Source organism: Coturnix japonica, chromosome 2, assembly GCF_054131305.1.
Source record: "Coturnix japonica strain WE chromosome 2, WE-NBRP24, whole genome shotgun sequence".
NCBI classification, from domain to species: Eukaryota; Metazoa; Chordata; class Aves; order Galliformes; family Phasianidae; genus Coturnix; species Coturnix japonica.
In genome coordinates, this window is record NC_140664.1 from 29,933,484 (window position 1) to 29,949,699 (window position 16,216).

The 16,216-nt window shown below is 42.7% G+C and overlaps 1 protein-coding gene across 19 annotated transcripts in view; it reads right to left on the minus strand.

Moving 5' to 3' along the window:
* The window catches only part of SULF1 (sulfatase 1), a 186,332-nt gene that overhangs the window by 118,221 nt on the left and 51,895 nt on the right, over positions 1 to 16,216 (minus strand). For 4 of the 19 annotated variants that reach the window (XM_085537329.1, XM_085537335.1, XM_015855713.3 and 1 more), the window contains exons 1-2: positions 6,742 to 6,908; positions 5,597 to 5,688 (exon numbers count right to left, since the gene is read on the minus strand). The exons of 3 other annotated variants lie outside the window; for them this stretch is intronic. The gene's annotated coding sequence lies outside the window, so the exon portion shown is untranslated. Of the gene's footprint in view, positions 1 to 5,596; positions 5,725 to 6,741; positions 6,909 to 7,593; positions 7,708 to 7,847; positions 7,953 to 16,216 lie in introns of those variants that run through there. 12 more of the 19 variants (XM_015855712.3, XM_085537333.1, XM_015855711.3 and 9 more) reach the window with 6 other exon arrangements.

Below are 16,216 nucleotides of genomic sequence, written 5' to 3' on the forward strand. Positions count from 1 at the left end.
TCAAGCAATTCACAGCTCCTGCTGTTCAAATGAGAGACCTACTTCATGCTTTCTTTTGTGGAAAGTGTATGAAATGCCCGGCAAAGATGCTGTAGCAATTATTTCATGGCTGTTCAAACACAGTGTTTATCCATATCATCACTCATCTGTGGATCAACCAAGTAACTGAAGGTGGTATGAAGTCTCTCCAGCTTAAACTCCTAGGCAACCCTGGTAAAAATAAATGGGCAAGCTCCATTCCCTACACATGCAATGGAAAGAGGTAGGTGTCTCTGAAGGTTTCTAAAAGGAAATCCTGTCAGCCTAACTAAAATGCCTGAAGGCCTTCAGAGGGACTCTCTTCACTGATTAGAGAGAGTGCCTGCCTTTATGTGTCTGCTTTAAAAGTATTTAACAATCAGAAGCACCTCAAATGCCCTAGCCATGCAGACTGGATCACACCCTCTGTATCTCATTAATCCTTTTAAAGCAGTAGCTAGGCAAGTGTTTGCATTATTTACCTTTTTCCCCTGTACTTCTTATTAATTTCTCTCCAAAGATTATTTATCTATTTAAATTGTCAAAAAAAAAAGCAAGCAGGGTCTTTCTGTCTTCTGAGTCACTCTGCAGCAATTTTCTCCATCAAAATGGATATGCTTACATCAAAAACATGCACACAGAGCCTTCTGCTCATCACCATGCTGACACGTCTGTTATCAGGCACTCTCCCACAGTCAGATGCAGCATCCCAGTATGCAGAGTGAGAGTCACCAGGTATGGTCACACACCTCTCATGTGGTGACCATGTTTCTGCACTTCATCCCAAGCCACCAGCTTCTGCTTGGATGCTGAGCTGTCTGTCTGCTTGCTGAGCTGAATCAGCTCACCAAACCGGCAGCAAAAGCAGCTTCCCAATGATTCAGTGAGCTCATAGGGTGGTGAGTCAGGCACCAGTCCTGGCACAAGGGAGAAGGGAACGCACACCTGCAGGCAGAGGTAGGAGAATTGAGGATGGTTTTCTCCAGGGCAGCAAGCGTAGTCAAGGTGCCTCACCCTCTGCTGCAATAAAACCTCTCAACCAAATGGGAATTATCAGATAGATGATCAGAAATACCAAGGGGAATTTGATTACAGCAAACCTCAGGTAATTTTTTTTAATCACCATGAGTAATATACACAAACCCTCTTTGTTCACATAGCAAGATTTGGGATTCCCGTTAGTTTCCTCCACTTTTCTGGAGCTGGATGCAGGTCAGCTTCCTCAGCAGCTACCAGGATTATATATAAAAATCAGGAAGGAGAGATGTGAACTTCTCACGTCAGATCTTGACCCTAACACTTGACGCTTTACAAAGGAGGCTAAATATCACGAGGCTACTGATAAAAGTCAGGGGACTTGGCAGTTCTGCAGACATTTATGGGCTTGGTAACACATTTTTCTCTTTGTAAGTGAAAACAGACAAGACAGTGCACACGCTAGAATAATGAACATCTTGGCGCATTGCAATTACAATACTGGAACAGACCACTGTTCTGTTTTTATGGATGCTTTTCAGAAAAACAATCCCTCTTTTCAGCTCCCTGTTACATTTATTCTCCAGAACTCTTGTGCCAAAGGTTTTCCCATTTTCTCTGCGGGCTTTCCAAACAGACTTCACCTCCCGGGAAGCACCACAAAAATACAGCTGCTGTGGAACAGCATCTCTCTTTGCTAGGATGCAGTAGAGTCACATTATAGAGAGATGGCAACATGGAATGCCATAATTATTCTCAGACGATATTGGGAGAGATTACTTTTTTTAAAAACAAAACATGAAATGATTGATTTTCAGTGTTTTGCTTTCATTTAGAATCTCCATGAATTATTCTGTGTAAAATCTAGCACTGCTCTACTAAACAGCACGGAACCACATCTAGCAATCTTCCAGAACAAGCAATGGTATTGTCATACTGGTCTGTGATAAATGTGGTGGAAAAAAGAACAGTTTGAAGTTTCACCTGCACTACCATCTCTGTAGAGAAAAATAACAATTACAAGGTAACATTCTGAGTCAGGTTTTTGCTATAAAATAATTCAAAGCAAGATGTTAAGAAAGTAGTGGAGAACTTCTGGATAAAGAGGACATCTATTGCTGAAATGTTTTACTAGAACCAAACCACCAGTGATGGTTAAGACCAGGAAGGCTCAGAGCTCCAACACTGATAGAGCACTCACAGCAAGGAAGACTTCACCAAAGCTTTTAAACAGGTTCAGGAAGGGGAAATTAAAGTTCTGGGAAATAACTGATACCAAAACAGCTGTGTGCTCTGCACAAACCAGAAGGTGAATCAAATACTACTTCCTCAGAAAATAAAGGTTTTATGACACAAAAAAATTCATCTTATCAGGGAAAGACCTTAGAGAGGCTTTCAAAAGGATTACACTTATGAACTTAAAATACATTAAAATGATTCTGCTATAGGCTAAAAGCTGTCTGGTTTGGCAATTCATACATTACTGTGCTTCACTCTGAGGTAACAGTGGTGGAGGCATTAGGAGTTATTCCATTTTAGGGTGTCCTACAAGCATCCAACAGCATCTTGTGTGCCCTCCTTGGCAAGACCAGAGTGACTCTGATTATATGGAAACAATGAAGGTAGGGAAAGTCTAGATAAGAATTTGTGTTGCTGCAAAAAAAAAAAAGGGGGGGGGGAGGGGGAGGAGGGGGGAGAAAGGCAGTTGGGAAGCAAATAATAGGTTGCCGTCCAGATGTGAAGGCGGTTTAGGACTTGTTTAAGGAAGAAACAAGATGACTTGCTGCCACTGAAGGAGCACAGCAAAAGGGGATGGTGTCATCTCCCATCTCCTGCTGCATTTCATGCTGCGGAGGTCCACAGGTAACCACAGTGCAGAGACAGTGTGACTCAATGGAATACTCATCATGTACATCCACCCCTGTCACCCAACTGTGTAGCTCTGTGTTAGAGGTGCTGAGAAGATATAACACAGGAGAAGTGGCTGCGGGGTGACATGCACGTCACGTAGCTCTGTGTGAGCTGCGCCATTCAGTGCCTTTAATCTCACATCCTCAAAACCTCCTCAGATAGCAGTTAAATTTTAAACAGGCCTTCCGAAAACACACTTGTGATCCCATTATCGGTATTGTGGATGGGATTACAATGAGGGTGGCAATAGCAGAAAATTTTTAGGAGTGATCTCGTATCACCAGCAGGAGTGGCCACTAATTGGATTCTGTCTGTGTCACTGCAGAGCTGTCACGGGACCCCCTTCTCTGTTGAAGGCTGCAGCTCTTAGGGCACTCAGAAAGGCACTTTCTCAATTGTTATCACATCAGTCTGCCTTCCCACTCAAATACAAATCCCCAGAGCCCAGAGAGGAGGAAATCATGGAGGCCAGTGCACTCATCACACCCAGACCAATGTCTGGCCTTCCTGGATGAGAGTGAGCCTGCTGTTACACAGCACTCAAACAGCACAAACCAACACCTAACACTGAATGAGGCATGTAGGATGAAAAAAAAAGCCAGATAATCAACTGCAAAACAGCAAATAGGCTGCAACAAAGTGACCTCGGCAGAACAGAATTTGCAGATCTTTCAAAACAATTTTTTCCATCTCTATCCAACTTCCATCGAGTGGGGCTTTTCTAATGCCTTCCACATTTGGAAATGCTGTCCCTCACATCACAGCATTTTTAATGCAGTTACTATCGTTTGCACACCAATCCTTGCCATCTCTGGGACACTTCAGGTTCCCTACATGCATTTTTCCCTAATGACCACACATATAGCCTACTTTCTGAAGATGTATTTAAACACCATTTGGAAACTTACCCATTTTTTTTTTTTAAAGTTTATATTACCCCGATCATAATTATTTCTTTTTTCTCTAAGACAAATCCAATTAAAAGCCAAAAAGTCATGCCAAGGAGGAGAAACTGAAGTCGTGCAATACGATGGAACAAGCTCACCCACCTTGATTATAACGTGCCGAGGAAGCCCCTGACAAGCAATAAACTGACACATAATTAAGACAATTCAGGGCAGAACACACTCAGACTGGAAAACGTTTTCTTGGTCTCTGTCTCACTGCTCAGAGCAGTGGGGGGAAAAAAAGGTGTCACTTTGGAAACATTTCAATGAAGATGATCAGTACCAATCTGGTGACCAGTGCCCACAGCAGGGGGCTGGAGCTCCATGATCTTAAAGGTCCCCCCCAACCTCAGCCATTCTATGATGCTGTGATTCCACAGTGTGGGAGCAGAGGGGAAACCTGGGGGAAAAACAAACCCACCACATTTTGTGCAGTACAGATTCCCCCACATCACAAACACAGTTGATAGTACAGACATGCCTGGTATGTTCAGCATTCCCAATCAAACAGAGATGAATTAGCAGCAATGAGAACATCTTACAGCTTTCATACACAGCTTACGGATCTTTTTGTTCCTCTGGAATTTTTAACCTTGAGCATATCATGGATCTCCTAAAGTCACACCGGTCTCAGATCTCTCCCTCAGATTACTTTTATCTCACCGTGAGGAACATCTCTGAGAGTTCTGAACACTTTTACAGCTGCTGGGATGCTAATGGGAACTTCATGTGTGTACCCAGCACAAGTGCTCTCAGGGAAGAAAAAAAAAAAAAAGCCAATGTCAAAGGCAGGTATGTAGAAGTCACCATAAATATGTCTTTGAATGTTTACCATCTGGAACAGTAGATTACATTTTGACAAGAAGCTGGACTGCCCTGTGGGCATTGTCTTCTAAACAGCCCCATCATTATAAAGGAAGGAAAAACATGATTTGCTGTTCCTAGTTCAGTAGGATTTTCTGGCAGTGCTAGAGAAACTTAGTTGTTGGGTTTTACTTTTTTTTTCTCCATTGAAACAATTACGTGATGGGCACGAGCAGTTTGAGATCCAGTTTCTGGAAAAAATATGTTTTCTTATAGAAGATGTGATCTACGGCCTGATAGTGCCCACAGAGAGGGCTGTGACAGCACAGACTGAACATCTCACAGCACTTCAGTGCTGCACCTTATCCTGCTTGGATGACTGAAGTTCTGCATGTTGCAGCTGGCTTATGGGCTTCTCAAAGACAGGCTGGGAAGAGGGAAAAGGAGAAATTCAATGCACATGGCATAAAAGGCTTTAATGCAGAGTCGCAGAGAGAGGGGCTTGATTGGTTGGTTTTGATTTCTTTCTTTTTATTGTATTTTTGGAAACTTGTAAAGTTTCCATCACTTTTTCCAGTGATAAAGAGTAGACTGAGAAAAAAAAATAGGTGGTTTTTTTTTTTCCTTCACATAAGCACTGATGCAGCCTCATTAAGGACTTAACTTTATGTTTGGAACTGCTGTGGGTGCCTTCTGTGTCTACTCTTACTGAAGAGCGTATCTGAATATACAGGCCAAGACCAATCTGTAACGGGGCCAAAGAGAAAGAGTTGATTTCAGACAAAACTCCATGTGCAACTTGAAACATGGTTTTATGGGCATCGCTACACAGCTGAATGCCAAAATCCCAAAGCACCAGCTATAAATCCCCATGCTCAGCCTACTACACAGATCTCATTTCAGCACACATTATATACAGCATTATTTACAGAAAATCTCACCTGCAAGCAGTGAGGAGAGTGTGAGATTTCCTTCACAAGTAGGAGGTCAGTAACTCATGGACACACAGGTATGTGTGAGTCAGTGTGAAGATCTGTTACTGTGCGAAGAAACAAATCAGGTTGTTGCTCTGCACAGGAAGACATAGACACAGTAAATGATTTATCTTAAACGGTCAATAGCCCATCCTCAGGGTAAAACAACAAGAGCATCCTAACACTCTAAAAGTTGATATAGTCCAGGGATAGCATTTCTGACTTCTCGCCTCGGTTGCTGGGCTTTCCCTGTGCAGCCATCAATGAATTTAGCAGTTAATTTCTGTGAAAATGATAGCACAGTGCTTCCATAACTAAATTCTCCTTGCATTTCTCCCCCTCTCCCTTCTCAAACATCATTTTGTTCCTTACATTTAATTAACACTTCAGATCATTTGCTCAGAATCTACACAGCGAGACTTTAATGATCCATTCTAGGGATGCTACTTAGTTTGCAATGACTTGTAAAACTTCCACAGACAGATCTGCAAATGAATTGCATCCATCTGCCCTGCTGCAGCATTACCCTCTGCGCTGCCTTCTCCTTACTTTCCCGATTTTCTCCCGCCTTTAAGCCCATGTGTAAACCAAACCGACCAGCAGAAGCCCCCGCCAGCTCTCTATAAAGGAGTCCTCAAACTTTACAGACATCTCAAACTCACTTTCCAAACACTATTTGCCTCGCAGCTGAGCCGCAGACGGGCTGCTACCCTGCTCGAACATCTCCAAACCGAACAAACCCTCGCTTGCGATCCACCTCCTCACCCCCACCGCCCGACCACGCAGCACCGGGGGTCCGCACGTGTGTGCGGGAGGGGCAGAGCTCCGGGAGCGCGTTCCCAACGTGCACATTCCGCAGCGGGACCCGGGCGTGAGCTCTGCGGGCAGCGAGCATCGGGCTGCGCTCGCTGCTATCTGTCAGACGCACAACAGCAGCACTGAGAAGGCAGCACAACTGGCTTTGACAAGTGTGCCGTGCTAGCATTCCTCCGAGGGAAGGAGAAAGGAAAAGAGGGGGGGGGGGGGAGAAAAAAAAAAGAAAGAAAGAAAAAAAAAAAAAAGAAAAAAAAAGAAAAAAAAAAGAAAAAAGCAGGAGGTGCGTTTTACTTTACCTGAATAAAGAGTGAGGGTTTTATTTTCCCCTCTGAGCTGCTGGAGAGGATTCCTCTCTCTTCTCCCCCAAAGCTAGGTGCTTCTTCTTTTGCTCGCAGTTCCCACTTGGGGAAGACCACACAGCTCCAGCCGGGCTGCCTCTCTGCCCTAATCCCCACTCGAGTGTGATGACACACACTAACCCCAACCATCTGTTGAAACACGTCCTCAAGCACTCAGCACAGTGGTGTGTCAAGGCGGGCTGCCCAATCCGATCGCTGGGGCTGGGTGGCTCTTAAGGAGCTGGAGGCAGAGACAAGGGCTGAAACTATAGGGCTGAGAACTCTTTAGCGAAGTAACCTGAGATTTGGAGAAAGGGCTGCTATTGAAGAAAGGAGCAGAAGGGGGAGGTACTAGCGGGAAGGTGGAGGAGCGGATTAGCCCGGTGGCCGCTCGTGTTCCTGCTCGCGACTCCCGGTATTCCCAAGGGACCGCCGGGACCTCCTCGCAGTGGGATGTACAAGGGCAGCCCTGCAATCTCTCTCTCTCTTTTATTTTTCTCTTTTTCTTTTTACGGCGGGTCTATTGAGGGCAATCTCCTCCGAGCTAAAGGAGATAAAAGACGCTGTCCGAGATCCCGATCAACTGCTGCCGCGGGCGGCGTTCGCACTGCAATGTCACATCTGCATCTCCAAATCCCCGCTCCGTACCGCGTCGCGATCCCTCCAACCTTCCTGAGGGAAAGGCTGAAGGAAAACCGGGGGGCAAAGAGAACGGGGTGGTGGGAAGGGGTGGGAGGGAGAGGGGAAGGAGTGTGGGGGATCCAAAGGGCAAATATTTATCCTCCTACACGGAGACCTGCAGATCCTTACCGCAAACCCACGCTTCCCCCAGTGCAAATAAAGGCGCTTCCAGGCGCGCCCAGCGGCACGCTCGGGGCTGCTGCTGTGACAGCTCCGGCCACCGAGCCGCGCTCCGTTCCGCTGCGCCCGGAGCCCTCCCCGCAGTCGGCCCCGCGGAGCCTCCTGCGATCGCCCCCCGCCTCTACATCCCCCCCCCCCCCCCCCCCCCCCCCCCACCTCCCCCCAAAGTGGAGCTGGGGGCTCCTCGGCAATTTGGGCTGTACCTCAGTTTCCCTCGGTTACAAAGCGAGTATTATCGCACCTTCCTCCCCTCAGGAGGACAGCGCCAGGAAAAATACACTAATTCACAGAAGATGTCCAGGAACGATAGATAAGCGACGCAGAAAAGCTGCTAAGTGCCAAAGAAACAGTTCTTTCCTTTCCCCTCCCTGTAACAGGATAGCACGGAAGAGAGACTTAAAATCTCAAGGGTTTTTACCTCATTACCAAGTGCCTGACTTGACACTTGCATTAAATCTACATTTCACGTTATGACAGATGTTGTGTTTTCTTTGAACTGAAAGGGAGGAACGTTGTTTTGGCATTGGAAGTTACTTCAAAAGTGTTAACATCCAACTCGAAGGTTTGCAATCATGAAAAGACACACTCCATCCAGCTATATGAAAGCCATATGAGATCCCCGAAACATTGATTTGGCTTACTTGGTTCTTAATAAGTTACACAAGGCTATTTCTGAACTGCTGGTGATCACTTAATAAAAAGTGAGATTAAAGAGCTGTGGTTTGTGCCCAGTGAGAAGCTATCAGAGCTGAGCTGCAGAAGAAAGAAGGAAAGAAGAAACTATAGACACAATTCCATTTGCTCAGATTCTTCCCAAATGTGATTATGCAGTATCTGATTCAGCCTATTAAACTACAACTGCTTTCACAGATGTTGGATATGCACTCAAACACTACTCCCTAATCTGCTAATTCCAAATAAATAAGCTACCAAACAATATTTACAACAGTAGTAGGCGGTGAGGGATAGGGATGCAACTACTGTTTCTGGGGTATAGGATTCCTAATGTTGCCAATGATGTCTTCAGGACAAGGGTCTGGCTTGATTTCATTCTAGTAGATTGCATTCTCTAAACAAGCTGGATAGCCTCACACATTTGGAAAGCTCTGGAGACATTATTAAACTAGTTTGCATTCTCTTTAACTGTACTTCTTACCACTCTTGTATCAGTAGCTCTGCATTAAAATGCATAGCAGTTAGACGCGGAATATCAAAAAGCCAAAACAAATTGTGCTGCATCATCCCGTGCACTGAATCACTGCCCAGTGTGCTGCTCAGCTCCTGGCTTCTGTCTGATCTTGCTGAGATGGGAATCAAACTGAACAGGGTGAACTCTGCTTCTAACAGACATGAAAGACAGTTATGCACAGTGCAATTGTATTGTGTGCATACCTACACAGTTTTGTGTTCCACATCTGTGTGGAAATATACATCAGTGAGATACTCAACACTCATATGATGTACAAGCCTTGTTCTGTTTTTTCTTTATTTTTTTAATGTCTTAATAAATCAGGCACACCTCTGCTGATGCCTGTCAAGTCACAGTAGTGTAAAATTGACACGGTTAAAAGGAGCCCTAATTGTGTGTTTTGTACACAGAGACACATGCGTGCACACACTTATCTTCAAAGGCTCTTCAACAAGTCTAAATACAAACCTTCATCTCCCAAACCAAAGTTAGCAATAGTCCTGAAACATCGGGCATGATCATGTTCTCACATAAAAGCTACTGCTGATGTTGCGGGATCATTTAACTGCTACTCTATGACTGCAGCCAGATTTAGTTTGCTGCGACAGCTTAAAGCAGACTTTTCTGCTACCTCTCTCTCCAGACTTCCATCTGCAAAGAGTTTAGAATCCAAAAGCTGAAAAGAAAGCTGCACTGGAAGGGCTGTACCTGGGGTATGGTTAAAAGAGTTTGTGACAGGAACACATTCTCATGGTGACTCTTGGACCTGTGAACTCCTCCTGGGGTCAGGCTGACTCCTCACAGATAAGACTTGTAGCTAACTGAATAATGTGCTCTTGCATGTAGCTCTGGACCAGCCCAAGGTGCAAGACTAATTATAGGTAATTGTGACACTGAGCAATCATCACTTGTGTTTTGTTCCCATGGTTAACATGTCCCTTACTTGCTGGCTCCAGAAAGTTTCCTTGGGTGCCATGGCACTGTGCTTCTCTCTCATACTGTATGGCTTCACCCTGTCATCTTTCCTCTAGCACAGATGGCTTTGGCAGCTTGGTTTTGTATCTGAGCAGATATATGCACACATTCACATCTGCACTTCTGCCCCGAACCTAAGGTAACTCTTAGCTGAAAATTCCAGCTTATGAAAGTAAAATTAAAGGGAATCTTTTAATGGTTCTTGCAATACCCACAGTCTACTTCTGCTTCCAATATGAATAAAATCTGCTTGTTGATTTCCTTGAATCAGCATAAGCCCACCTGGGACTCAATTTTTGAAGCGTTTATATAGGAACAGGAAAGATCTATATATGCATAGACAATCCTGCAAGCAAATTCTAGATACACAGAGACTCATGCTGATAATATCAGTGAGATAACTGGATAATATATAGATTATTACCTCTCAAAAGATCCAGACAAATGGCAGATTGAAAGAAACACAAGAAGATACACATCCTCACACAGAGCACAGTAAAGTCTTGGAGCTTCTTGCTGCAGGATGCAGTGGAGGAAAGTGTTCCAGTATTCAAGTGATTGAGCAAGTTCATGAAAAAAAATGTACTCACAGCAATTAAGTATGAACACAGAATTTTTGGGACATGAAATCCTTGAATTGCTTGGAGAGGATTCTGGCCAAGTATCATTCTGTGCTTGTCCTGTTCTCCCAAGCATCTACTGCTTTCCACCAATGGAAAGTGCCAAGCCTACTATGCCCATGATTTACTGTGGTACAGATGTTCATGCTTTCTTATAAGAATTTAGCCATTGGAAGTTTTGGGTCTCATCACAGGATAGTATAAGAGAGTTGAATTCCTTTGAAGAACTTCTGCCAAGATTTTTAAAGGTTGGCTCATAAATCCATATTCAGGAACCTGAAGTAAAAATGGTCTGATCAGAATTATTGAGTATACAACAGCTGCTCCTGAAGTTAGCAGTTAATTTTACTTCTCTCCATATGCAGGCATTCTAAAACCAGATGGGGGTTCGTGCAAAACCTGGGTGCTAAATCCAAAAGTTTATTCTTTACAAAAGGCCATTCAGCTGTTTCCTAACCTGGAGCCACCTAAATTCCACAGACACATGGCCTTTTAAATGCATTCCCCAAGAACCTCCATGCATTCCCCATGCTTAAAGCCACTGCCAAAGACCAAGATTCAAGTGTCTGGCATTCCATCGCTTACAGAGCCTAATGAAACAATTCAGGAGGCTCATTCTGCACCAACCAAAATAAAAGTGTGGCTGTTAGTTCATGCATTTGAGATCAATTTCTATATTTTCTGGGTTTAAAAAATTTGAAATGTGGGTATACACATGTATTCTCTCCATGAGTCTGTACATATACTAGGTACAAAAAGACTGCATGAGAAATGCCATTAGGGTGTAGTTCCAGACTAGCAATTACTTGCCCATGGATAGCTGTTATGGGAAAGAAGTCTCTATCATGCTAAAGTTTTTGAAGAAAACTCTCCTCCAACTTTCCTGCAACAGAATGGGATGGCATGGAAGTTAGACCCAAACACAATTTACCTGAGGTCCACAATGTTAATTAACCCTAAGGGGGACTGTTTTTAAAAGAACACGCAGGAGTGATGGACAAAAGTTTATTGCGGGGCCTTACAATTCATCATATTTTTGTCATCACTGTTGCATGCACACAGAGGATTATTGAGGCTGCAATGATCATCAGTCTGAAACTTGTGCTACTTCATTTACAAACGCTCTCAAAATACCCATCTTCCTCAGTTACTGCTTATTCTAAAGTAACTCCATTATTAGTACTTACATAGAAGTAGTTTAGTAACAAGAATACTGAAAAAATGACATCCTTCTTGACCTATCAAGAGAGCCAGTTAAACTTGTCTTAATTTTTTTAATATATATCTCAAAATAAAAACAAGAAGGAAAAATAAGCAACCAGAAACAAAAACAAAACAAACAAACAAAAAAACACACAACCCTCCCCCTCCCCCCCAACACACACACACAAAACCCAAAAACAAATGAAAACCCCACATATTTGTAATGTCATACTTAGGGAAAAGAAAACAAAACCAGCAACATTTTTCCAAGCAAGAGCCTAATTTGACAATTTAATGCACTGAGAAACTGTTGTTCTTCTCTTCTCAGCTGCCAATTGGCCAAGAGTTACAACTCCAGCACAGTAAACAAGTGATCAGTGAGTCTGGGAAGGGCTCAGCACACCAGACACTTGGAAAATAGAGGCAAATAAAGCAGGAAAATCAACAGACATAAGCCAGTCACCACAAGGTAGGTGATCCCATGCTCAGTGGTAGTGAAAGCACTGATGGGAGAGTATATGCAGAGTCCACAAGGCTTTATAGTGTGAGAACCCAGCAAGCAATGTACTCTCAGAACTTGTGCTGACTTCATGTTTTTGGACAGAGTTCAATTTTGTTACTGAAAAAAATGTGAGGTAAACCATCCAATACTTAATAAAAATTGAAAAATAGCCAACAATTTAGAAGCCAGAACCTCCCATAGCTTTTTGTCTAACTTATTAACAAACAGATGACCAACTGTCATCTTCAAGTCCTTCCCTCTTACTCTTTGCCCTTAATCTCCCAAGACTTCCATCTTGCTAAAACTGCAGTCATGAAGAATGAAAAACTTGGATGACTCCAAGGTTAAACTCATCATACTCAGTAAAAATTTTCTAATGAAGAATCAATAATACTGTTTCCCCCTATGAATACGCTTCTAATATTGCACATAATTGAAGTACTATTTGCCTAGAAAAACAACTAAGTTCATGATGGTGTTCTGGACGGGGCGTGGGAATACATATTATTTAACATACAGATTCATTTTTTCCTAGCAACTCAAGGAAGCAACAGACCCTGTAGCCCTTTAGTTTTTATAACGACAAAGCATCAACCAAATTCCATAATGCTTTGGGAAAAAGTTTCATTTAATCCCTTTCTGTTCTCATCTCAAACATAACATTGATAACATTTAAGAGCTAAAAGACAAGACACAGCACAGGATAATTTATATCTCTGTTGAGCCATTTTTTAAAAGCAGCAAGGCCCACTTCTATCCTCACTGAAGAGAAAACAGACAGGCGTGCTTAGGTTTCTCATATATAATTATTGTCATCACTTTACCTGCTAATACAATTGACCTCAAGGAAATTGATATCTAAGCAACTACAAATGGATAGGCAAATGAATTCAGCTGTGATAGCTGGCAGACTTACTGAAGGTTCTCTTGTCCTTAAATCTTGAAGTAGTTAGAGCACCCTAGGTAAGCATGTACAAATTTCATAACATAGCCCTTGAAATGGCATTTGTCATATGAGATAGAGCATTTAGTGGAGCTGAATTTTCCTGGTGTTGTTAGGGATGCTACTGTTACCTTGTCTTATATGTAAGAAGAGATTAAATGCCAACAGTCAGCCCTAAAAAAGGATTTGTATGCAAGTATAGATAACACCAGCGCATAGAACTAAGTACGTAAGATGAATCATATGCATTCATAAGACTATTTATATTGTTTTATATCACAATTCTTATTGCTGAAACTTAATTAAGGATATTATAGATTGAAAATATGGAAAACAGAACACAGTATGTATAGAATCATGAACTTTAGGTAACAATTCAAATGCAGACAGTTACTTAAGGAGGAAAAAAAAATGTTAATGTGTTTATCCCTCCAACCTAAGCCACTAGTCATTTCCTTTCTCTGTGATAAAAGCCTAGAATGCACTAATTCTAAAGCCTCTGGTTCACGTCTTGTGTCAGTTAAAAAACTTCATCGTAGAGAAAAACTGAAAAAGTGAAGACAGAGTGAAACTGAAATGTGATACTGAGAAAGGCCAAGAGGGAACTGTTAACATGGGGTGCAGAGTTGCTGGAAGACATCATGATTATGTCACAGGTCAGAGCAATCCCTCTAGATCTGTAAAAAGTCCCAACAACAGGTGTGGGTATCAATGTTGACATGGGGCTTCAATGATAAAGCTAGTTTTAGGCAGGTATGAGTGACACCCTCTGTGGGGCTTACTGAGCAGCAGCTTGTTCAGCTGTCTATAACTGTGTTCACTGTCTACAACTGTGTTGTCCCAGGGTTGAAAAAAGGGTGGGCAAAATTCAGTGTTACAGAAGTGGCAGAAAGATGTGGGATGTAGAAAAGGAAAGGAAAACAAACAAACAAAAAAGCATGGTACTTTAAACAAGAGAATATCAATCAATTTCAGGAAAGCTAAAGAGATTGAGGACACATGAGGTAAGCTGGGCAACTCTTGATGGAGAAGGGCTTATAAGGAGTTGGACATTCCTTTCGAGGCAAGGCAAAGTTCTACGGGAATAGTTGCAGGAAGGGGGTCCTATCAGAATCTGATGCATTTGGGGGAGGTTTTGATTGAAAAATAGAGTTAAAAAAAAAGGCATTATCTGGCACCGTCTGCTGGTTGTAGCATTTCTGAGGCCCCTTCTAACAGCCTTCCCATTCTACACTTGCTCTTCAACTCTTGCAGTGCAGGAAAACCTTGCTTCCTATCCTCATGGCATCCCCTGTTCTCTCTCTACCTATGGCTCTCCTCTACTGCAATTTAACACAGCAGCCATACTCTCTGCCTATACTTAAGCAGTCCCTTGGCACTTCCCAGACTGTTACCACTAACAGGAAAGGGACACAGGAGAGCTGAAAGGGGCAGGACAGAAATGCACAAAATGGAAGCCTGGCTGGAAAAAGAGTCTGTTGCTCCTGATGCCACCATGATCCTGAGTAATCTTTCAACCACTTCTTTTCAGCTCTCTGTTAAAGCAAAGCCTACTACAGTAGCAAGGGGAAATTCCCAACAGATAGTCCCATCTGCTGTCCTTAAGCTGACACTTACCAAAACCTCTTCTTATGGCAAATATAATTATTATTTACTCTCAGTGGTAACTTAGGGTGCTGAATCCTTTCCAAGCTTGTGTCAGTGAAGGAGAATTTTTAAAGGACTGGAGCAGGAAGTTGTAATATTTGCCTGACTGTTTTATTTTGTTTTTATTTAAATTCCACATTTGGTTGAAGGGAGGGAAAAATATTTTCCTCTGCCTTTATTCTGGTACTGATCAGTGCTAAGATGGAACATGGTCAGTCAGACCAGTATAAAAGGCAGAGTCAGTCTTACTTCTGCTCGGTTCTGGGGAATTTGGAATATTTTTTATGGTTTGCTCGTTCTCCTTCCAAGGCTGTATGCAGTTCCAAAAAGAGGACAGAAATGCCATTTTGCAACCTGTTTCAAAATTTATTTTCATTCCACATTTTATTAAATCCAATGCTTTTCTAATATCTTTCAGGCAAAATATTGTCAGAGTGTTACTTTTACAATGAAAAATCAGAATTCACAAAAGATTTGAAGTAAAGGCAGTGGCCTGACATGTAGTCCAATACCTGGCTCCACAGAAGCAGCTTGTGGTTTCACCCCAACTTTAGATGCAGCCTCAGCGTAAAGGTTTATGTTCAGCATAAAACACACTGCCATTAGAAAGGCCAATCCATTTTTTTTTTTCCCTTTGCTATGCTCCATTAGGTTCTTGTTCTTGCTGACTGCTTTGCATAAATACTAGCAGATCTTATTGTCTTCTTTTGACCACTTAAAGAAAATGAGGTCTTATCAGCTACAGAAATAGTTGGAAAGCTATGGAAAGCAGGTGTTGAGACAAGAAATGGCACGACAATGTACAGCCAAGGGAGAGAAGGAGGAAAATACTTCTTTCAGAGACAGCTTCCTCTTAAATGGGCTTAAGCTGATCTTAAATTTTGGAACTTACACACAATTCAGGCAAGTTAGGCAGGGGAAGCTTAATGGCTACCATCTGCTGAAGGATGGTACTAGACAGAAAAAGTACTCCAGTAATGAGCAATTCTCCTACTAAAGATGAGACCTGTCACTGAGATGCTAAATTACCTCAAGAGGCAATCAACAAAACAGGCACTGTTACTGAACACTAGCCCAGGTGTCAGTCTCATCAACAATAAGGAAGAATTCAGTGGAGTGGAGTTCTTTTCCTGCAGTGATAGACTGAGGTTAGTGTCTTTGCCATATTTCTTTGAGAGACATGACGGGCTGATCTTTCTTGTCAGGAATAGCCTGACCCAGGAGCAACACAGACAGCCTTGGCTTGTGCTGGAAATGTACTCTGCCAGCGAGTGCCCTGTGAAAACTTCTTTGCAGCACATGAAGGACAACACAGTATCTTCCAGATACATTAATACAAAGGTTTGTAAACCTGCTCTACATGTTTCTAAGCCTGGCTACATTCACTACTAGATATTATGAGTTTGTATATATGTTGTCACAATGGTTTATATAAGAATTATACGTTATTCACATCAACATGTTTGTACACATATACACAGGAGTCTATCTTT